Source organism: Alligator mississippiensis, chromosome 1 (genome assembly GCF_030867095.1).
Source record: "Alligator mississippiensis isolate rAllMis1 chromosome 1, rAllMis1, whole genome shotgun sequence".
In the NCBI taxonomy this organism is placed as follows: Eukaryota; Metazoa; Chordata; order Crocodylia; family Alligatoridae; genus Alligator; species Alligator mississippiensis.
In genome coordinates this window covers 224,728,708-224,753,506 of record NC_081824.1, presented here as the reverse complement: position 1 = coordinate 224,753,506, position 24,799 = coordinate 224,728,708, and the positions used below count along the sequence as shown (strand labels likewise).

The 24,799-nt window shown below is 42.3% G+C and overlaps 1 protein-coding gene across 7 annotated transcripts in view; it reads left to right on the top strand.

Moving 5' to 3' along the window:
- Positions 1–24,799, top strand: part of PLCB1 (phospholipase C beta 1) — a 777,970-nt gene that overhangs the window by 150,466 nt on the left and 602,705 nt on the right. The window contains exon 1 of one of the 7 annotated variants that reach the window (XM_059720212.1): positions 16,377–16,450. The exons of the other annotated variants lie outside the window; for them this stretch is intronic. The gene's annotated coding sequence lies outside the window, so the exon portion shown is untranslated. Of the gene's footprint in view, positions 1–16,376; positions 16,451–24,799 lie in introns of those variants that run through there. 7 annotated transcript variants of the gene reach the window in all.

Here is a 24,799-nt window from a genome sequence, read left to right as displayed (position 1 = left end):
GCCGAAAGCAGTTGTGATTGTGCCACTGTACCCTCCTTGGATCCACCTCTCTTCCTCATAGCTTTTTTTCTCTGCTGCAGCCTTGCTGTTCTGTCCCCATGGTACATAAAATACTTCCTAGGGTTGGTTTCTAGCTGTTAGATTTCCTGCATAACCTTGGAAGAGCCATGTAAGGCTCTTCTATGTAAGGGGGCCAACCTTTTTAGCAGGTTTGCCAGAAATGTCCTGCACCCTGCCTGAGTGCTAGAGTGCTACTCCAATCCCTTTCCCTTGGTGATCTACTGCTCTGCTTTCAGCTCCTTGCCCTATTGGTTACTCTGCTTCCTGTCCCTTACTGTGCTTCTGCCTACACTTGCCCCACACCTCCCAATGGCACTGCCCTGGCCAGCACACAGCTTCCCAGAGGTGCTGCCTTCAATCCACTTGGCCACCCACAGGTGGCTGCTCATCACACCGGGCTGCCGTGTGGGTGGAAGGCAGCTGGGAGGTAGAGCTGGAACCTTACATACAGGGCAGGAGCCACCCGGTTGCAGCTCCCCTCATTCCCCTCACCCTCTCCCTCATCCCCCTGCCTGGCTAGGTGTGAGGTGCCCCACACACGTCCTCACAGCCATTGCTGCTTCCTCACACTACCTGCTGCCCAGAGCGGTGCAGCTGGGGCAGAAAGAGAAGGAGCCGTTGGAGGTGGGGGGAGCCAAGCAGTACCCAGGTGGCTGCAGCATTAGCACTATGCGCAGCAGGCATGGGTTGGATGTAAGTTGGAGAGCAGGTGGGTGCAGGTGGGGCTCGGCCCCACGCAAAGCACCGTGTGGGAGCCATGGGCCAGAGGCCAGGGGAAGGGGATGTGGACTGCACTGCACTGTCCGGGCAAGCTCTGCTGCACACATTGCCTACCTCCCTCCACCCCCACAACCCCACGTCGGCTCCCAGGACCTAGCATGCAGGCAGCCCTCCCCCCCACTACCACATATACACACACAACCCATGCCCATGCCCACCACACATACAATATACAAGATAAAGCTTTGTTTTGAGCTATTATGTAATGGTATCTATGTATACTACTCAAGCAAAACCCCATAAATCGGATAAAGAAAATTTGAAATAAAAATAAATCATACTAAGAATCGAACTATAACATATTTTAATTTGATCTATAATTTGTTAAAATGATATCTTCTAAAAGACTGTGTGCCTACTTCTAGCTCACCAAAACTCATTAAGTGGCCCTCCAGCCGAAATAATTGCCCGCCCCTGACATAGACAGATGTACCAACTATGTCAGTGTCAAATGATATTGTTATAAACTGTAGTAATATAAGTGTTAGGTCTATATGATTCAGCTGTGATACAAATGTAGCCTTTCACCAACTCTAATCCTGTTTTGTTCAGAGTCAGATTTGCAGCAGTTTAATTTGTGCTGCTGTAGGAGCACAAAGATGTAATACTTACATCATTATATCTGGTGTGAGCTCCCTAGCAGACCAGCAGTTTTCCCTTTTCTTTTACAGTAATTAAAGGTACATTTGTCTATAGCATACTCTTGGCGATATACTTCTCCATTTGTAAAGTCTGATTAGTAAGAGCTACTTTCTTTCTCCCATATCACCTGTCTTTGTTTTGCTCTTTTTAAGGCAACAGCTTTGTGTATAAAATGGGGGCTGAATCTCATTTAGGGCCGGTAGGTATTACTATTAATGCAGATAATATTTTTTTAACATTCTCCTCTCAGGTCAGTGCTATATTGAAATTGGAGGAGTTTGCACCTCTCTATCCATATAGCCTTTTACCAAAAGCCAAAAAATATGGAAGGTATTAATTAGTATAAAGATCAAACTCTACTAAAAAAACAAACAAAGAAACCCCAAAACTTGTACTTAGATGATAAGCCATCAAAACTGTTGATTTTTCTTTCCTCTCAGCTAAGGGAAGAAGTGATCTGGAAGTATTACTGGCTACTTGAAATGTTATCAGAGTATGTTGAAGAAGTGTCTTGGGTTTGTAGTTAGTTTCCCTCTCCATTTGATCACCTGGTGATTTACTGGTATGGATGATAGACCAAGCGAACTTCTTGTTGCTGTTTTATTTGTACTACTTTTACAGATAGTATAGGTCTAAAATGGTGATTACTGGTGTTCAGCCAGTAGAGCTCTCTGTCAGTTCCTGTCCTTGGTCAGAAAAATTTGAATATGATTTTCTTTTAATTGCTCTACTTGGTACCAGGGTGAAAAGTTCCTGCCTGCAAAAACCCAGCTGCTATTACAATTATTACATTATTACTAGACAGTCTAAAATATAGAACTGTGGCCTGGCAGGCAAAGTAACCATCACTGGCCCTGTATCAAATGATTGTCATGTGATAGACCCTTAGCTAATGCTAAATGCAACAATCACAGTGGAGTAGGAGTCCAGCACCCTTGAAGCTATCCCGGTGAACCAGGGTTTCGGTAAACAAATGGTTGAATGACCGCTGAATAACCACCACCTCATTGTTAAAACACAGACAACAATAACTAAAAGGAATGGACAAACAAAATGAATGTGCAGGTTGGCTGGGAGCAAACCAATCTGCCAAATAGTTGAGAGAGGTTTCAAAAGATTCTGAGGATGTTTCGTTACTAATGCAAGACTGCTTTTCAGGTTTTAAAGGGCCATTAACAGTCATGATTAAGATGGAAGAAAGGAAACATTTTCAGGAAGATTGTTTGCAAGGTGGCCAGAATTCAAGTGCAAATTGCATAAAAAATACCACAGCTCACAGGCTCACTTTGTAATGAACCCACGTATTTGGAAAAGCAAAGAGGGAATTATGCCTTGGGGAGACAGGTTGGTGTTGAACTTCAGGTCTCTGTAATATTCTGAGCATCACAGTGGTACTATCCATGTGTTGAGTTTTCTCAAAGAGACTGGATGTCATTCATAGATAGGGCAGTCAGTGGACTTGGATGATGAAAACCTTAGGCCGTGTGTAGATGAAATGAGGGGCGTGTGTGCATGACACTAAAGTGGGCTAAATGCTTTTGCACCACTTTAATGGTGTCGATGTTTGAATGCCTCAGTGGTGTATTGTGCACGAATTCCAGCTGCTGTAGGAAATTCGGCAGCATAATGTGTCTTAAATGACTTGGGGTGCAGCAAACTAAAACTCCTCTGAGGAGTTTTAGTTTGCTGCCCCTATAGCCGTGGAGTGAAGCACCGGGCTCCGTGCAGCTCCATGGCTCTGCAGGCAGCCTGGCGGCAGCCCAGGAAGGCAGCCTCTGCCCAAGAAAAGCAGCAAGCGGATGCTGCCTTGGTGGGGGGAGGCACTGCTGCCATGGAGGGAAGCACCAGCCTCTGCCTGCAGCCCAGGGACTGCTCTGCCTGTCAGCAGCTCGCCTTCCCCTCGTTGCCAGAGTGGCAGGTAAGTTGGGTGCATGCACGACACATGGGTTTAATCGGCCCTAAAATGAAGCAGTGTTTTTAAAAACCCACTGCTTCAATTTAGGGCCCCTGTTTTGTCTACGCATGCCCTTAGTCTGCTGCATCTTTCATCATCCAGATCTCTTTTTTTCCCTTTCTGGTAAACTAGCTTGTCACTGGCTACCAGTGCAGGGCTGGCCCTGTCCTGTAATAGGCATTAATGCTCACAGTTTACTCTGTCATCCCCATTGGCTCTGATGCATGTTTTTACATAAGCATACAGGCTTTGCCCACTCTTCAGCATAGAGCCCAAAGGGCTGAAAATGATCCCTGTAAGGAATGGTCTTACACTGGCCTTCCTGGGGATTGAAGTCTTCTGTCCATCTGTAGAACCAGGTAGATCACATGCTTGTCTAATATATTTCAATCCCATGCTGGTTTCTGAGAGGTACTGTGGTATCCAATGTTTCTCTTGCAATGCTTTAAGGAAGGTGGGTAAGTAACCATTTTAGCAGATAAGAATACCATTTGCTAACAATTACCTGAAACTGTACAGTGATGCCTGGTAGTAAAAGGCTTACTATCTCTTCATCAATCTTGTGAGCTTTCTTGATCCCCTGAAATGTACCTCTAAGTCAGACTTCTATGAATTAATCCTATTTTAAAGTTTTTCCTCAACCTGAAAATGCACAGACACAGCAACTCTCCAGAGTACTTGTAAAGTAACACAGGGGAGAAAAATAACCAGGTGATGTGGGGCATTTTGTTTTAAGCAGGTTATCAGAGTGATTTTTTTTTGTGTTTCAGTTCAAAAAGTATTTCCTATACTACATAGTGCATTCCCTAAAGTTCTAGCTCTGTAACTTTTTTTTCCCAACAATTTTTCCCTTCAGCATTAGAATGCTAACTCTGGGACAGAACTCAGTTAATTTATGTTAAAAATGGTGGTGTTGAAAAGTATAATGGAAATTACTTCCTTGAAAACTACCACATCAGCAGCCTACACCCCTCGGCATGGCACAACTGCTAAGTTCATCTCACATGCAATTTCATATGGTATGGCATTAATACTCCATGTTATCAAAGGCAGCAGACAGAGCTAAAAGATTCTACTTAGGCACTAACCTGTATCCATCTTTGGTAGGGGAATGTACACAACAATGAACTATGCATACCATACCAAGGACTGAAACCAAGTTGGTTGATTTTAAGGTGACCAGAGAAAGGACCCTGCTCAGAAACATTTGAGGTCATTGTGTAGTATATCAGAAACACAGATTAACCAGGTCATTCATCACTGAGGATAATTCATCTGGCACTGACTTTGCAGATGTGGTCACCATCCTTGGATTCATACAAAATACTGGCATACCATTTGAAAAAGAATTTACATTGCAATCAGCAAGATTCAGTAAAAAAATGCTTGCCCCTGGCATTTTTGCCCTCTTTTCACCTGTCACAAGCAATCAGTATACTATAATGACAAAGCCAAGGCAGAAGACACTTGAGGGCTTACTGTGCTAGTATTCAAGGAATAAAGATAAAGATAATGCGTGTCCTAGTGGGTCATCGGTTTGTTGGCTGAGCAGTGTTTCCCCCCCCCCCCCCCCCCCGAGTCCTCTTACTTTAAACAGATGTCTTAATGATTTAGGAGCTCAGTTGTGGTTTACTAGTTCCTTTTAAATGCCTGCATTTAATTCCAACTTTGAATTGGTGGAGCAAGGATATGATCCCTGAATTTCTGCCAAAGCATTTGCCATTAATTTTGTATGAGTGTAAACAAATGTGAGGGATGTAAATTCCTTATGTATTCATAAAACTTTTTTTTTGTGTACCAACTTAATTGCTTTGCCCATACAGGACCTCTGGTTAGGGCTGCCACTTTGCTTTCTTTTTCTTCTTCTTTTTCTAAGACTGGGCAAAAAATTAAATCCATAGAAACAATACATTGCTCTTCTGTTTGCAAAACTTATGAAATGCTTAGGCTATATCACTGAACATGGTGAAAGTACTTAAAGGGAAAAATGTTACAGGCCAAACACATGGCAACCCATTACCCTTTCATTTATATATCCGGAGGGTTACTATGTCCAGGCTGCTGTAGGTTCTATTTAGCTGGTCCCCAGTTCTACAGCACACTTAATTGTGTACATAAGTATTTAATGAAATGAATAGTGCTATAGAAGCTATTGAGCCAGGTGTGCCATTGCTCTGCTCCTTATATGGCCTTTTTACAGCAATGCAATGTAGGGATAAAGTCCAAAGCAATGGCTAGTGTGGGGCTCACATGGTGGTGACAGAAGTAGGGGGTAGACTTATGCTGCTCCTGCCATGGTTGAGGAGGGGGGCGGCAGATGAAGGGCTGCATGTGATGCGGGGTCCAGTGAGGCCACACAGCATGTGGCCTTCACAGTTTGGGTACCAATTTTAGTTTGGTACCCAAACCTACTAGCATCTACCAGCACCTACTTTTAAATAGGTGCTGGTGGATACTAGTCTCGTAGGTGTCATATGAAATAATTTGTGGTTGCTAGGGTTTGGAGTGAGATGGGCACAGGCTCCTGGTATCATTAATAGAAGTTGAGAGCTAAAGATCTCACTCCATCTGCTTCCAGTTTGCACCTTCAGATTTATTGGCTGTTGGAAAAAAATAATTAAAAGATTTAGGAAAGGTTTTTATTGACTGTGAATTCAACATGGTCAATTTGGTGTGTCTATCTATCTATCCTTTGTGTGTGTGTGAGGTTTTTTTAATTTGTATTAACTGGACAGTAGTACCAAGTCATTTTTAAATGAAGGCAGTATTTTTTCATGCAATTCTTTTTGGTTTTGTGGTGACCTGTCCCTCAGGGACAGGCTGTGGTTGTCTTTCCTGTTATGGGGTAGACCTGTAGAAACTCATCCTCCTAGTTCTAGAGCTTGACTAAAATTGCAGTCTGACTTAGACCTATAAATAACTTGGAGCAGTCTTCTGTAGATCGGGTACCACAATGGTTACAGATCCTCAGGAGAGGACTGCACACATTCCTGCCCCTCTGTGTCCTCTTTGGATAAAAGGCTGAGTCCTCCAAACAGTTTCTGTAGTACTGAGCACCTTTTACCCTCACTGGTGCCAGGTGGAGTTCATAGTATCATAGTACTTAGGGTCGGAATAGACCTAAACAGATCATCAGGTCTGACTCCCAGAGTTGAAGGGGTTAGAGGCTTAGAGTTGAAGCCTCTAAGAATTTCACAATGAGAAAACAAACAGTCCTTGTTGTGATTTTTGGTTCATGGGCAGGTGAGTTTGTGTATTTGGGAATGTAGTTTCATATGTGATTAGTAGGTGATAGTCTGAGGACCATAATATTTATCTCTTGAGCCAATGGTAGGGTTACCATATATCTAGTTTAAAAAAACAGGACACCGGGGGGGCGTGTGGTCAGTGATATATGCCTGTGCCCTGCTCCTGCCCCTCACTCTCAAGTCACAGCCTCCCCTAGCCCTGGTGCTGCCCACCCTCCAGACCAGAGTGCCCCCCACTCCCAACCCACGGCCCCCTGGTCCTGCCTGTACCCCACGTTCTTGACCCACAGTCCCCTGCCTCCCTTGTGCCCCTCTCTCCGAAGCTACAGCCTCCCCTCAGTGCTGCCGGTGCCTCTCACTCCCAGCCCATAGCCCCCTGCAACTCCAGCCCTGCTGCCCACATAGCTCCTTGCTGCCCCCGAAAAACCTTTCACTCCCTTCCCCTGCTGGAGGGACAGAGCACCTCCCTTGCCTCTCCACCCTGCTGCAACCCCAGTGCCAGCAGGCACCTGCCCCCCTCACATGCTCACAGCACATGCACCCCCCCCCCCACAAGCCCTGGCCTTTCCTGCCTCCAGCTTCCAAGGCTTGTGAACAGATTCACGTGGTGTCCTTCCCCTGCTTCCTGCAGCCCCAGCAGCTCCTTGCTAGGAAGTGCCAGGAAAAACTTGGAAGCTAAGTGAAGGCAGAATAAAAGCCCGGACATTTGTTGATATTTTAAAAAAACGCCTGGGCAAAGATGGAAGGACCAAAAAGAGGACATTTCCAGGAAAACCTGGACATATGGCAACCCTAGAATGGGCTACAATCAGTTGTGGAGATGTATTCTCTCAAACAGTGGGGGGCCAACCTTTTTGGAAGGCTTGCCACAAATTAATCCTGCACTCTCCCTGGGTGCTGCTCTGATCCCTTTCCTCTTCCTGATTTGCTGTTCTGCTTTCTGCTCCCTGCCTGATCTCCTGCTCTGCTGTATGCACTCTGCCGTATCTGCTGCTATGCTGTCTGTCCCGTTCTTGATCTGCCACATACACAGAAGCTGCCTGTGTCACTTGTGACACCTATGCTGTAGGTTGGCCACTGCTTTAGGAGAAGTGCTAGCAACCACAGCAAGGAAAGGAATTCAGCTGCTTAGAGTGCTCTTGGGTCATATGAGAGCTGCGTATGAGGTTGCAGAGGAAGTATATGGAGGTATGCAGGGACATAAAGAGAATCTGACACAAAGGTTTTGTGGATTGCTGAGTCATGTAGCCCTAGGCAAATTTTTATTCCTTGGTTTAGGCATGTAGGTTCCCGAAAATTTGAACTGTTTTTTTTTTCCCCTCAAAAATAATTCTGTGTTGAAACTCCAAATGTGTTTTACTATGTTGTCCTAAAAATAAATTATGCCCAAGTTCCAGTAGGCTCTTAATGCACTCGGATGATTTAAAAAATTCGACCTGATGCTCTCAAAGTGAAGAACGTTGCATGTCTTTCAGGTTATTTGAAAGACCCAGGACATCTTGCAAAAATTCATTTTTGGAAGATGCAGATACCTAAAAATCTCAGGTAGTAGCTGAGGCTCAAAATAAGGCTAAATAAGAAAAAAAATGCCATGACTTAAGTCTTGATCATGTGTAATGTTTTCAAAAGCACCTAAGTCGATTAGGAGCCTGACTTATTGAAACTTAGGCTTCCTTGCAGCTTTAAAAAAAATTAACTCTACAGTTGATAAATTACAGGGAGGGAAGATCACAAAAAAAAATTTGCAATGTGGGATTTTTTTGGGGAGGTCAATGAAGAGATATGCAAAAAAAATTGACTTGGTCTAAAAGGAACTGCTGTAAATAGTTGAATGTTGCCCTTTAATTTAGATTCCATGTGTCATGTTTAATTTGTTAGCATTGTATAATTGTCCATCTTCAGTGGCACAATTTAAAATATTCAGGAAGCCTGAGCTGCTATGTCATGAATCAATTAATAAAAACTTCTTGGATGCCAAAAGCCTTTAAATTGTGGTATTGTCATTTTTACAGCCATTGTGGACTGGATTTCTAGAATTTCCTTAGCAATTCATAAATACAGGTATGCTGGAAAACCAAAAATAAGAGATTGCATTTAAAGTGAATCGTTGCTCTTTCTCAGTCCTAGATGTAGCAGGAAATCTTTGGTATACTATCACTCTTGCACTGAAACTTCTTCAGGTGTTCAGGGTGTGGCTATAAACTCAGGGCATGTGCAGACATTACACTTAGATTGACCTAACTAGGGTTAAGTCAATCTAAGTACTGAACTGTACATGCATTCAAGGAACTTAGACTGGGAGAAAAAATGACCAGCCTGATATAACTTAGTTCACTTAAGGTGGTGCACTATGTAGCTTGGGCTAACCTGTACCCAATCTAACCAAACGTGTGTACTCATTCAGAGGGCTGCCCCCGAGGCTGGGAAAGCTCATCAGTTTGCCCTACCCCCCAGGGCTGCACTCTTCTTACCCATGCCCCATACCCTCCCCACCACCCTGACCAGGCTATTTTTAGCCCTCAGACACCTCTTCCCCCTCCCTACTCCTGCATGGACCTGCCAAAACCATCCTGCAGGCCTACAGCCCTGCCCGCCCATTTCCCACCACAACTTCCTTCCCGGCACTGGCAGGAGCAGACGTGCGCACAAGCAGGACCCAGTCTGATCACACGGCTTAAAGCAAGCCATGTGATAATAGATCAGGTCCTGCGAACATGTGTATGTGCCCTCAGATACAGAATATGTGTTGATGCTATCCTGTAAACCATCGATTCTGCAGTTAGAACCCAGCCCATGACTTCCAGTGCTAACCTTGACCACTAATAATTTGTATACAATGTAACAATGTAGCAGGATTGGAGTTTTTTAGGCACATTGAAATGAAGTCCCTAAAAGGCCTTAAAATAGTACTAGATCATTTGCTCTTAAACATTTCAAATGCTTTAAAGAAAGGTGTAGATAAAATGCTAATAACATTTTGCTTTTTCCCCCCCATTTCTTTATATTCTTGCATATGCTTTTTAACTAAGAAAGATGACCCTCATTTCAACATGGGCACAACATCAGCCTTGGAAGAAAAATGTATGCGTGGGCCTTTTTTCTTTTTTCTCCTTCCTTTATTTCTTTAAACAAGTGACTTACATTTTTCATATATATCTTGTGCCTGCGGCTATTGTGCAAACTACCACCATGTGTTTTGTTTTTTTAATCTTTTAAATTACTGCAGAAGACCGAGGCCCTGACCCAGTTCCCACTAAAATCACTTGGGACTTTTCCATTGATTTCACTGGGTCTTTGAATCAGTAGTGAGAACAAAACAGGAAGTTACTGATTTCTAATTGCTAGATCTGTTGAGCAATTGTTGAAATTGGGCCACTGGCCATTTAACTGGCATTGTGTAGTCTATAAATAGAAGAGGTTAACAGTTTTCCTATTTCAGTAGTTAAAATAAGCATTTTACTGGAGAATATTAGGAGGTGGCATGGGAAATGTAACTGTGTTGTCAGCAGAGGGGTAAATTCTTTAATCCTGTTCAATTCAAATTATCAACCAGCAAAGAACATGTTTTTCTTACTCTCAGACAGGATGAGATAATTGCAAATGGACAAAAGTGTAAGAGGACAGATTTTTAAACATATTTGGGCATATAATTATTTTATAGAAGCCTGGGTTTTGGTTTCTAATATTTGTTAACTCCTAATAGGAGTTCCTTGCCTAATTGGCCTTTATGCCTTTCAAAGACTACCCCTGCAACCCATTAACCAAAACCCTTTGTTGTCTATGGAAAGTGTCTTTTTCTAACTCTGTTGGGCTTTGGATCAGGTCCATGAGGCAGGATGCATCTTGGCCTGAGGATGTGTGTGTTGGAATTTGTATCAGTCTCTGTTCTGCTAGTTATAAGCTCTTGGGCTAGATAAACTTTGTAATAGATACTGTAGCTGGTGGTTCTTGGGGAGGAGCGGGGGGGCACAAAAGAGAGCTTCCTGCTTTTGAAGACTGAACTTAAAGTAACAAAGAATGTAGTCATGTATTTGTATGGCTTGATAATGGCACAGGATTAGACAATCTGTATCCCTGCTATACGTACACAACACCCATTCTTTTTTAAAATGCCTCCCACCTGACACTTTCTCAGACTAGTATTTCTACAGCAACTAGTAAATCCGGCTGTGTTGTGTCCAGCTGGCAAGATGATATTGTGGCCTGACTTCTCAGATAAGTTTTAAAAATCAAGCTGCTTTTAAGGTGGTCCAAAGTTCACTAATCGCTTTTGAAATTTGAGGTCAATAAATGAAAACCAGCAATCAGGGCTTGAAAAATTACATGCAGTACCTTGTGGATTGAAAGCAAGGATAACATTTTTAAAAATGCCTAAAATGATATAGGAGCTTAAGTCCTGTTTTGAAAGTGTGGTAATTAGGGAGGGAGGGGGGACCCTGCTAACATCCAGGAAAGAAACATCTAGTAATACCACATCTCCTGCAATTTGCTTATGTAGAGTTTATGATGTGTTGATTTCATTAGGATTTATTGTCAGTCAGGTTTTTCTATAACACAGTTAACTTCTTAATCAGATTGGTAGAATAGCAGACAATTGTGTTTACTGAAAATATTTTGGGGCTAAAAAATTGGCATTTCTGAAATGCATTGCATAACAGCCAGGTAGAGAAGATGGTCAAATACTATTGAAAAGAAAATTTAATCAACCTACTTTTTGTAGGCCTGTTACAAATCCTGCTGGAGTTTAGAGAGAATTTATACTTTCCTTTCTATAATAGATCTCTGTGCATCTTTTCCTGTATCATTAGTATCTGTTCTATCTTTTCCTTCTGTCTCTCCATGCTCATTTTATCTCTGCCTTTCTCTTTCCTGCTATTCTGATCTGGTAGCACTTTTCACTCCCTTTACACAGCTATACAAAATTTCACAAGGCGCAAAGCCCTGAAGTAGAATTGGACCCTGGAAACATCTGATTAGATGGGGCTTGATGGAAAAAGACCCAGGTGTCTGGATCTGTTTGCAGATGGAGAGGGACCAACTGGCCCACTGCTTTGCTGGTTAGGGAAGCAGAAGGGACTCCAGGTTTGCTATCGGTTGTCCTGTTGGCTTCCTCTGTTTCTACTTCAAAACAGCTGTTGAAGACTTTTTACTATATCATGTAAGGAAAGAAATAGAATAGGAAGGGCATAGATGAGTCCCTCTGTTCCCCCCCTGGGTGAAAGAAAAAGGAAGGGGATATTGTTATGTAAGTAGATATGGTTGGGAATTGTTTACTTTTATGAACATGCAAAATTCATAAGCCTTCGAAATTAAGAGTGATTGTCACTAAAATAAACCCAAACCAAAAGTTGAATTCCTCATTTCCATATGCTATCAGTTATGTGATTGGCTTTTTTTTTAAATCACTCTCACTGTCTGATAATAAAGCAACCAATTTATGTACTGAGTTTAAATACCATAGTTCAGCATTAATGTGAACTATCCTGTGAAATGTGATCCATCTAAATAATCTTGTTGACAGCCGTTTTCTTCAGCCCTTGATTCACTGCTCATCTGGTGACTGCTGATTGCCCTTAACTCAGCTCTGGCATTTCTCTGTTTCCATGGTACTGATCTGCATATGGAACTAGTATTTTTAAGTGTGTGCCTCACACATTTTTACTGTGAATGTGTTTTTCTTCTAGGAAGGGTTTAGCATGTTACCAGTTTGCTGGAAGGGAAGGGTGGGTCCATAATTCTGTAAAAGAAAAAAAAAACCCCAGGAATGGCTTCTGCATTCTCTACGAACTGAACAGGAAGTTCCTGTTCCAAGCTCCAAAGTCGTTATGGTGCATTAGACCAGTTTAACCAAGTCCTATTTTTGTCTACATCGCTGCTAAATCACTATGGTACTTGTGAAACTTTTGTCCTCGGGTATAAAATATATGCTTTGTGTATGTGTGTGTGTGTAAAGTATAGGCACACCTCCATTTCTAGATGAAAAATTATGTACATGTATACACAGACATTACCATACACTCATACAGGCCCTAAGTTAAAGAGCTGTTTAGGAAAAGGGTGAAATCAGGCTGCCAGAGTTAAGGCTGCCTGTGCAACCCTAATTGAGCCCCTGTACTTGTTGGGTACTCCTTGTGATGCAGTCTTTAGTTATGGGAAGATATGTTGTCCGTGCAGGGGGCCAGTATCAGTCAGCTAATAGATGGTGCTCACTTCATTGTTGTGACTCCAGTCCAGCCTTTCTATATGGTCTGCTCCCAGTATTCTGCACAGGCCACTGCTTCTGGTGTTGGTGTTGCCAGATCTTGAGTACACTGGGGTGCTACAGGGCATCTCTGGTTTGCTTCTCCTGAGTAAATTACATCTGCCAAGACCCACTCTGAATCTGTTCAGGCTCCTCCATGTATGCCATTTGTAGTATGAGCCGGATGCTAACTCTTCACTGGGGGTAATTTCTCTCCAGCTCCATTCAGCTGATTTGTCACCTAGTTTCTCCCATTCTTTTTGCCAGACAGTAGTTCTGGTGATAAGGTCAATGGTACGGTAGAGAACAAAAAGCTATTTCTTGATGAGAGCTGGCGCACTGGTTGGCTATATAGCGAATGGCAGCCGTCTTGATTCTTGTACCTGGTGGTCAATGTCACCGGTTCTCACTTAAGGAACAGTAGTTCAGTATTTTGTGTTTTCTTTTCAGGTCCATGTGTAGCTCCCTTACAAAGTGCCCACAATTCAAACCCTGCTCTGCAGGCAGAGTTACTAATTTCCTCATGAGGTTTTCTGTGGGGCTCATCACTGTGGTGTCTAAGTAGTTCACAGACATGAATTAATTTATTTTTACGGTGCCTCTATGAAACAAGGAGTTATAGTATTCCCATGTTACAAATGCAGAACTGAGGCACAGTGAGATTAAGGACAAAAGTCTCTAATTGAAGAGAATGAGATACATTGAAGACGTGACTCATTTCAGAGGACTTGTCCCTGTGTATGTTCAAAGCACAACTCCCATTGAGTTTGGTTCCAGCTGGAATATTGCTTCTACATCTTCTCAGGTTGCCCCCTGGGTTCTTTGTGCTGCATTAAGATAAATCTCAAGTATGAGTTTTTCCCCCACTGAGTTCTGGGATAAATTATCTGTCCTTCTTGGCAAATGGTGAAGAAATTGTGGAAAAGTATAGGGGAGGACTTCGGGCATTTGGACTACTTCAGCTTGTATCCTCACTGCCAGGTGGGTGTCCAAGTGGAAGAAGAACCCATGCCTTAACTCCTGTTTAGAGGTATGTAAGCGAATCTGGGTCAAAAGGGCCGCCTGGCTTAGGTCAGAGGGTTTTGTAGGATGATGTGGGTTTTTGCCTCATTCACTATTCACATTCCAACTTCTGCAGCAAACTAATCAAGGACCATGCAGACAATGGTTTCCTTCATTGCACAACCCTGGTTCATTCCCAGAGCATGTTTCATTCTTGGCAGCAATTGAGAGGGAGTTTCTGTTGAGGAAATTGCATGTGACCGTACAACGAAAAAATGTATTGGGCATCTAAGTAGGGGCTAAAATGGATGATACTCAGGTCCCTGTCCTCTAGTTTCTCTTCTGTTCTGTCTCTCTTCCTGGAGCATTGCTCAGGGTGAATGGAATCTAAGCTTTTTTTTTTTTGCACTTATAAAGTGTCATTCCCCTGCTCCCCCCCCCACCCCGTCTCCCAAATGGCTTATAACATGGCCAAATTTGGGTAGATTTTCACAGGGTTGAAAGTGGTACATCCATGCTTCAGAGAGCTCCAAAAATTGCTCCAGTTGAAATGAAATGCTGGTCTTTCTTATTCCTATGTTTATACCATATCATCCACTTAATTGGAATATGCTTAATTGAGAGACCAGTCTTACTGGGACTTCTTTCAGGCAGCTGTCTGAGTCTAAGCCCCAGATTGGCCCTCTAGCCATCAGACTGCCTTACTCAGCCTCTCTCAGTTAAGTGATGCAAGCTCTTTTTTAAGTATTCTAAAAACATTTTAAGATTGCACAACATCTCATAGTTACTCCAAAGGTGAGAAAAAATTAGCACTTATTGCTTTTTGGATTCACAACCATTGCTTCCATTTGTCACTTGGCATCCTCTGCATTCAAGCACAGGATCCCACACTTACTTTAACACCTGTTTAAATCCTATTTAGATACATATGTGGTTTGTGGCTGTTAAGTGGGAATGATGGTGCCTTCCTGATTAAGCAACAGCCCTTGATATTGAATATCTTGGTGTGGGAAGTGTTCAGTCTTGCCACCGTTTACCACACACAGATGGTGGAAGCACAAGTGCAGTCTTCGTGTCCTCTTGCTCTCATATCCACAGCTCAAGAGGATGCATTGGCCAGAACATGCCTCCCCTGAGTAAATTCAGGAAGGAAGTTTTAATCTGCTGTGATAATTTTTAGGAAGATTAAGAATGAAAAATGCACATTTGTTAACAGGGAAAAAATTATGCTACATGTCTGTGGTAAGGTGTAAACCATACGGAGTTGCATTGAACCCTGTGTGGTCTGTGCAATGCTTCAGACCAGTTGTGGCGGGGATGAATCTGTCTTGCTGAATGTGTATGAGTTGTATACTGATTATACACACACATCTGAAACAGCTTGTTTACCCCAGTTGCCATTCTCCATCACAAAACTTTAAGAAAAGGGCCCGTATTTCCAGATACTTTTTCTATCCATAATTGCTCTGTCAATTCTTTTAATTCAGTTTGCTAACTTGTAGATTTTAACAATTATTTTCCTAGCAACTGTGCCAGCTTTGAGGAAAAAAAATTGTGCACACTACATTGATATCTGGAAGATTTTCAGTGTCTCCCATGGAATAATTTTGGGCTTTCTGTAGTGCATTAGCTTGAGACACATGGGCTTTTCTCCCAGTATAGCAAGCTGAAACAGCAGGTGCTGACTCTCCCACTGCTATGCCTAATCAGTCTGCTTGCCTATCACTAACATCATCTGTCCCAGTTTTAGGAAAGACAGTTTCCATTTAGCAGAATTAAATTCTTCCTATTTTCCTTCTAAATTGTAATGTTCTCTCCTAGTCCATTAAATTATAGGAAAGTTTCAATGTGTGTCCCCCCCCCACTCTGTCCTTTGTGTTGTATCTCATATGCATAATCAGGTGTAACGGGGTCAGTACTTTGCATCCTGCCAAAGAATCCAAGGGTACTTTATACCCAGAGTTTTCAGCTGATTCACCCTTGTCCTATAATTTCCTCATGAGTTTTCTACAAGACAGTAGGTAATGGAGCTTCTTATTCTCTTTAGGAACAATGCAACCCACCTTAGGATGAGAAATAGAAATGCAATGCCCAATCTCATATATGCCTCTTATGAAATAACTTATGCTTTCTCTCCATCAGGGGCTGAAGTTCTGTCCAGCCTGTATATGGGTTAACTTATACCATATGCCTGCTTTTATTTCATAGATTCATAGATGTTAGGGTCGGAAGGGACCTCAATCGATCATCGAGTCCGACCCCCCTGCATAAGGATTCTTTGGCAGGATGCAAAGTACTGACCCCATTACACCTGATTATGCATATGAGATGCATGCAACTTATACCATATGCCTGCTTTTATTTCAGTCTTGGCCCTCAGTGATGTCATGACTTTCTTACCTACAGGTCACAAACCCTTGTCACAGGCTGCAGAAATAAGGAGTATATGGCAACTAGAATGTCCCACTTGCACTTTTTCACTGTCTTTTTTAGCCAACAGCTATATTATTCACCTAAACTGAGGTAAGATTGGGAAAATATTTCTTATTTAAACTTCCCCCATATATCTGATTGGCCTTTATAAATACCTGCACCTTTTCCAACCCCTTTTCTCTTGGTGTAGACATTTTGATGGATCAGTGAGAGTTTCTTAAATAGAAATAGCTCCATGTTCTGTTACATGGTAAGCTCCGTGTCAGGAGATATTTTAAAATTCACAGGAAGTCAGGGTGCCATTAGTGCAGCTGCTTTATTTTTGCTTTGCTTCTCTAGCATCTCAGTACACTGCCACTAGATGCAAAAGGACAGGTTGTGCTAAATCTTTAATAGCAGCCTTAGTTAATATTGCAGGACCAAAAACTTGCCTAAGAATAAGAGAGATTCTTATTGTGCATATTTTCACAGTATCAAGACATGCACACTTGCATTGCCCACACTGCCAGTCTGTCAGTGGAATGACACTTCTCTTCAGGCTGTTGTATATCTCATTGCATCATCTAGTTGAGAATGAACTTTCTTAAAACATCTGAAAAGGCCAGGGTGATAATGGGGAATCTTAGTTACCAGACATTGACCATCATACAGAACATTAGAGGAGGAAAAAAATATGAAGTTATGGCTTGTTCAGCTTGTGTAGGCAAACTTTCCTGTTCAATACATGTATGAACAGACAAAGCAGGGAGAAAAATTCAGAGAATATGTTTGCTACTTAATGGAATAGAGGACTAATGACCATAGCGCTACAAAGGGAATTCAAGGTTTATCTAGTCCAAATTCTTGCATAGGTTCAGATTAACTGTTCTTAATCCATTCCAGGCAGATGCCTCTTCTTGAAAACCTTTAGTGAAGGAGATTTTCACAACTTCCCAAGTTGGCTTGCTTCATTACTAGTCTAACAATTATGATTTTTTTCTGAGACAATGTATTTTTGCTTTTGTTTTCATTCTAATTCTGAATGTGAATCCGTCCCATGCCATCAGATGTCTCATAGGGTGTGATCAAGCTTCCGATATCTTAATCTATCTTGTTTGTTCAATGGCTTCATTGCTGCATTTCTATAACTTCTTATATGGGAGGAGGTTGGTGGCCTAACTGTTCAGCCTCAAACTTGGAGGACTGGCTTTGTCCCTATTTTTCACCTCTGAATTGTATAGCCCTATCAGGAGTTAAATTTTCCTGCTTTCATAACTCTGAGTTATTGATACACACAAATGTTCCCAGTGCATCAAGATACAGTCTTCAGGCAAAATGAAAGGTGATTATAGCAAAATAATTGCATGTTTCTTTTCTTTTACTAAAAACCTGGTGTTTCACAAAGTAATAAAAAAAAAGAGAACAATGTGGTTATTTGAGGAAGTGCTCCATGTAATTAAGAGAGAAAGCAGCTGTTGAGACACCTAAAATATGGGGGAAGGAAGGGGATGAAAATGTAAATGGGTGAAAGAGGCCTCTCTAAAAGTCAATGTAACAATTAAGATAAAGATAGATCCCTTGGATGCTAAATACTCAGGAAGTAAATACAGAGTTGGATATGTAGCAAGGAGGGAATATCTGTTTTGCTCCAAAATTTGATGTATAGGGCATCCCTGGGTGGATGGGGTACATGCATTTGTACTCCTTCCTCTGGTCTGGATATCTAATTTTTGGAAGGGTGAATACTAATGGTCAGGAACATATTTTCCAAATAGTTTAGTCCCCATCTCTGAAAGCGTGATGGCTACCACCTGGGCTGATAGTGGCCATTGAACCAGGGACCTAGAATATGAACTGTTGCAGCCAAAACTGCTTAGCTAGTTCTGTGACAGGCAGCCATCTAATATGGGTCGGTCTCAGGATGGGATACCTAATGTATGCTTCCATTAAGGGGGTTACCTTGTGACATCAAATACATGGGTATGCTTTTAGAAGACCTTTGTATGTTGGATGGGTGTTTCTTGTGAAAGTTGCTCTGAAAATATGGTGTCTGGTCTAGACACACCTTCATGTCCTCCAGCTTTGAGCCTCTAGGCTGGAAGTGGACCTAATGAACAATAAGCGTTTGCTAGAGCAGTCTTAAGACAGGTATTCTTTGTATACTATACATTCTGGGTATTGCTCCTTTCTGGAAACATTTGGTTGCAGTGAACAGGAAATATTTCAAAGCACAGATCTTCTCGGAAAAGTGACTACGCAAAAAGGCATTGCAGGGATTCATGGTTATTGTGGGTCTGATTACTTCTGCGTGGAGCTGATATGGAGAAAGAGATGTTTTTTCTAACTACTGGCGATACAAAACTCATCATGAGTTCTGAGAGCTAACCTGAGTTACTTCTCCTTTTCCTGCCATCAAGGTTCGCTAAGCTAAACTCTGCCCTCAATTTCACTAATTCTATCCCATTGTTTGTGGGTTATGGATGTGCTTTTGGAGTTTAGATCTCTTTGACATGACTTGCATTTTTAATTCTTGCTAAGGGTACTTTGATCTCTGAGGTACTTTTTCATATGCATATAATTTGTAAGTTGAAAAATTAATTATATGAGGATCTAATAAATTATAGAATCCATCTTGATATCCCTTTAGTGTAGCCCTAAGAGTATAAAGAACTGAACGCTTAGTTTGAAACAAATATAGGACTCGGCAGGTGCACAGAGATGAGTTTACTGAGGGGTAAAACTGCAAATGAATGATAATTCCTTCTCTTTGGACTGATGTCTGTTATTATACAATATCTGCCTTTGGTAGATTTTTATCCTCATACTTTAGCAGTATTGTGCAGCTTGTCCTACAAATAAATTATTTTGAAAGGAACTGCAGGGAAAAGGTATTAGTCTCTAACCACTGCAGCCTGGTGCCTCCATCTCTGCTTCATCCCAGTCCTTTCTTTCTCTCCTCTTCCTTGTTCCCTTCCTCCTTATTAGACAATATCTTTCCAGTACCTTTATCCCTGGTGACAGTAGGCATAGCTGGATTCTCTACAGCAGAGAAATGTGCAGAGGATTTAAGACCTTGACGGGGCAGTCAGCTAATGAGAGAGAAGCATGCCATATCAGATGCAGGTTCTTGGGCCTGTGCTTCTGCATCCAGTAGCAGCATGCCTCTCATTTTGGAGTCAGGGAAGAGATGTCAGAACCATTGAGACCTGGGAATGAAGTGCTAGTAGACAGATGGAGTTTGGCATCTTCGTGGGCTCACATGGTTTCTTTTATTTCGTCTTCACAAAGAAAGCAGAGAGAAATGTTCTCTTGAATGAAAAATAGTATCCTGGGAGGGAAACTGGAATGCTAAAAGACTTTATTGGTGTACTGAAGCAGATACACAGTAATTAGAACTGTTGAGAGTTGACAAAGCTTCAGGCCAAGATGAATTGCATCCACACATGCTAAAGGAAGCAGCAAAGGAAATAGAATGGCCTCCTTAAGTGAGCCATCCTACCCTTGATGTAGACCCACAACTCCCTTTAACTGGTGTAGGAGTTGTGTTGTGTTGTGGGCCTCAGGGGGAGTCTCTACCTTCTGGACTAAAGATCTGCCAAAGTGATGAATGTCCTTCCTACATTTTAAGAAAAGGAGAAGGATTTAAAAGAATGTAGGCTCTCTGTTAGTGATGAGGAAAGAGAAGAATAAAATAATATAAAGAGGAACAATGATATCATTGGAGAAGATAATGCTGATACCCTTTCTGAAAAATTAAATCAAATTAGGGGCTTCTAGGAACTGCTGCAGTACAAATAATAGTGAATCTTCTCTCCATTCTGAAACATTTCCTGATAATTTGGGCCTCTGCCCACCATCTCCCTGCCGTAGGGTCTGTTTTGTGTGACATGGCACTCAAAGCGGGAGGGGCTTATGTCTTTGGAATTGGATGAGAGGCCAATTCCATGACGAGGGTGGATAAGTTCCTTTATAAGCTCTGTCTCTGCTTCCCTTCAAATAGTTTATTTCCATGTTTAAATTTCATTACCGGCAGTTCCTGCCCAGGGCAAAATGTCTTAGTGGTTTTTTGTTTTTTTTTAAAGGAAAAATTAGGTGAATTGGACAAACTGTTTTTATCTTAGGATGATTTGAAAAAAAGTGGTAGGTTTAAGCTCAGGGTGGGCAAAATATGGTCTGTGGGCCAGATCCAGCCTGTGGTAGGGCTTTGCCCTGCCTGTGATGGGTCCTTTGGTCCCATCTGGGTGAGGTGCCACCTGGCTGTGGTGCGTCCTGCTGCCTCTGGGCACACAGTAGAGCTCGGGCAACTCTGCAGCTGGACTGCCTTTCTAGACGATCTGGGCGGTGGCGGCCCCCACCTGCCCACCCACCCACATCCACACATACCCCCACACTAGAAGTGCACTGATACATCGGTCTCATGTCGTATTGGCAGCGATTTAAAAAAAAAAAAAAAAAAAAAAGGAAAATTGACATTATTGGTAACGTTGCCAGTGCTGCTCCTGGCCCCAGCCCACATCAGCAGACCGCTCTCATCCCATGTGCAGATCCGGGGGGCATATATCTCCCATGGCCTCCTGGGGTGTATGCAGTGGCAGGAGCCGCCCCCCTTACCCATGTCCCCTAGATAAGCTGTGGCTCTGTCCTGTGCCCTGTGCTGCCCCGGCTGCAGCGCCTGCCCCTGCTCCAGCTCCACTCCCTCCCTCACCATGGGGACCTTGGTCTGCCCCTCCCCCCCCATTCACACACCCCTTCTCTCCCCTCCCCTCTTGCCCCTTCCCTCACAACAGACTTACCAGCCAGATGCTGTTCTCCATGCTGCTGGGCCGCGTATCCACAGTCAGATCGGTATCATTCGATATGGCTTGTTAAAAATTGGCGATCGGTATCAGCCCAAAAAATCTCTACCAGTGCACTCCTCCCCCACACCTCCCCCTACATACACACACATCCCCCTGCCACAAACCCCATACTCACCCATCCACCTACCCACAATATGCAAGAGTAAGACCTCATTTTGAGATATTATTGAATCATCTCTATATACACAGTGCAAATGCACACAAATCGGGACAAAAATATATTTTTAAATGAAATTAAAATATGTTATCATGGAAGTTTGATTTTTAGTATACAGTTTTTCTTTTTTTTTTCTAAGTTGGCAAACCACTTTCCCAAAAGGAGTACTTCTGGGGACAAGGGAAGGGACTTCTGATGACAAAGATCAAGGATTAAGGGGTGGGACTTCCAGCCCCAAGATGGTTCATGCAAGCAAATACTAGTCAGATCATACTGTTTTTTGCTAATACATTGGCATCAAATTTAAGATAATTTTTTTATTGTAAAAAGATAACCTTAAGTATGTTGTAAGAGAAAAAGCAACAATATTAAGCAGCAATAATTAATACGTTTTTCTTGATAATATATGGGAAAACCTTGGGGGGGGTGTCATTTTCTTTTGACCCTAATTTCGCAAGGTTTTGTTGTGGTCCAATACTCCATAGTTTTAGTCTACAGATAACAGATCAGTTTTGTAATGTACAGTTAAAACATGAATGAAAGCTTTTTGTATTCTGGTGACACAGAGTCTGAGCCAACATTAATTGGTGTGAGTAGAAAGGTCCCTATTTATTTTCACTGCAGCTGAATTGAGCTCATATTGTCTGTTTAATGAAGAACACTTTCCACATGACTCTTTTACTTTGCGTGCAAATCAGGCAGTCAGAGATGACTACAGTTTGCATCTGGGACACTGTATGAAGATGAGGATGATTACGTTGCGGAAAGATATACATTTTCTTTTATGTGCTTGATTTTTGCCATTTACTGGCTGAAGTCTGTTTTTTAATTTTTCTCTGTCACAACTACCAAAAAGAGGCATTTTTGGTCTTTCATCCAGTTTAGAGAATCGTTGTACTCTGTGGCTGAGCAGAAGAAAGATATTAAAGTTTCAGTGACTTTTAAAATATTAATTTCCTAAATTAGAACAACTAGGGGCAGGTTATTTGCTGAGGTAAATCAGCGTGGCTCTCGCATACTCAGTGAGGCTACTCTGATTATATGAGCTGAGAAGATGGCCCTGGCATTTGAACTGCTTGTTCATTAGTCATGCACTTCTAAAGGTGTTGCAAACAACTCCAGTGTCAACATGTTTAAAAGAGACCTTTTTGCTGCTGCATTGGAGCTCTGTACAGGAATATGGAGTATGAGATGCTGACATAGCTGTCTTTTTGTTTTGTCTGTTGTTAGTTGGGAAAAAGGGAATTGAGTATACTCTTCTCTAGTATTTTTCCATTCTTTCTGATCAGGCGTGTTTGTGACGGAACTGGTACTAAACTCAATTGCTGCTTATGGTGTTTTGGTAGGATATGCTGATGTCTCTGTGCTGTTCTTTAGCTTTCTAAATTTGTTTAGAAAGACCTCACCCCAAAAGGGACAGCAAAGTCTGGGGAACAGGATGCCGGAAGCTCTGACAATGAAAACAGAGGTCCTGCTGAAGTGGATGCTAAAATCCCATAGACTGGAAGGGTGCCAAGATGCCACTCGTGAGGTTTTCAGCTGTTTCTTTTTTTTTTTCCTGGCCTTAGGATACTCTTATGAATTCAGTGCTGACAGTTCTTAGAGTTTTATTTAATGTTTGGGGTCTTACATAAAGCTCTGTTTTTTTTAGAGTCCCGTGATTTGGGGATCATGAATAATCTCCAATTTCACTTGTTTAAAGAAAGGAGGTTTCTGGCCCTTGGGTTTGCTAAGAAGAGCCTGAAGGTATGACTGTAAAACAGTGGTGCCTAACCTCTCTGAGCTTGTGGGCTAGATTAGTGGTGTGGGGGTGATCTGTGGATTGGATCTGGTGTGCAGGCTCTTTTCAGGGGCCCAATCCAAGGTGTGGTCCAGCATGTGCCTGCAGCTGTGTGCGCCAGACTGGGCCCCCGGCCCCACATGCAAGCCCAGTCCCGCACATGGGGCCATATCACCTGTCTGCAGGGCTTGGAATTTTATCTGTGGGGGAGCACTGACTACATTAATGGCTGCTGCTTCCCAACCGACACAAATCAGTGGATCTGTGGGGAGTCCTGTTGGTGTGATGACATGACTCTGTAGGCCAGAGGTTGAGCACCCCTTCTTGGAAGGGTCAAAAAACAAAGGGCAAATGAAAAATCCATCTTTGTTGTTTTAATTGGGGAGAGAGAGGGAGGGATTAAAGCCTATTTCAGGATTTTAATACGTGGAGTTGGCAGTCTTGTTAAATGGGCAGCAATAATGAGATCTGCCACCCCCATATGAGATTGGTGGTTGGGGGTGGGGAAAACCATCTTTCTTCTTGTAAGCAGAATGACTTTGAAATGGCATCATGGGGGGAGAGAGAGAGAGAGAGAGAGAGAGCAAACACAGACAGCTCTCCCCCTTTCTTACCCATGCCAGGTCTACAGAGCCAAGCCATACTGTGACTGCCTTTAAGATGGCGGGATCAACATACAGCACAGATCCACTTACTTCAGTTAGTGTAAAGACAACCTGTTGTCTTGATGTCGAGTTATCTTTTTACTGGCATAACACCTCTCCATTTTTATTTCTTCAAAGGGAGTAGCTGGACTGTAGATTTAATGTCACTGCTTATTGTTTTGGAGTGGTTGTTGAATGCTCATTTCAATGACAATATCTTTTAAGAAATTTTATGGGGTTTTTTTTATCTTAATTTTCTTTGGGTTGCTTTTTGTGTTTTGCTAAAATGAGAAACTTCTTTCTCTTCTACGCTCTGGCTGACAAAAAGGCCGCAGAAAGTGTCTAGGATAAGTCGAAACCATCAGAGTCTATGATATGCTTAATGAGTATATCACTAGTTCAGACAGACCAAATATATTTTTTACTAAGTGCATTTTGTAGACAGAAAAGTTAGCATGCACACATGCACATGTGTACATTTTTTTAAATAAGTCATAAATTGTTCAGTCATGACTGGCCTATGGAACAAGGATCTCTGTTTCAAAATTCAGATACCAAGGGATATAGCTTCCTGCTATTGCTTGTTTGATGTGCAGGTGAAGTCCTGATCAGAAGCTGGTGGCAACAGATCTGGATGGATATGTATGCTACTTAGCAGGAAGTTAAGGGAGTTGGAGAAGATTCAATGCAGTGAAGAAAAGGGAGAGAGGAGAAAGGGGTAATAGGGTTATCCTCATCAAGTAATGCTCCTTGTTTAGTGATGGTGAAAGTGTCTCTAATTCCTTATCTTAATCCAATTACAGAGCTTTATTTTTCTCTACTTTCTCTTTCCTCAGTATGTATTCTGGAGTGCAGAGGATCTGAGATTGCTCAGGATATGGAGAGAATGATTGATAGAACTAGCAACTTGTTAAATTTTGGGAAGTTTAGAAAAGTTAGAGAAAATTAAAAAAAAACAAATAAAGGAAGGAAAGACCTCTACTCCCTGTTTATCATTAATTCATTTCCTTTCTCAGTTGT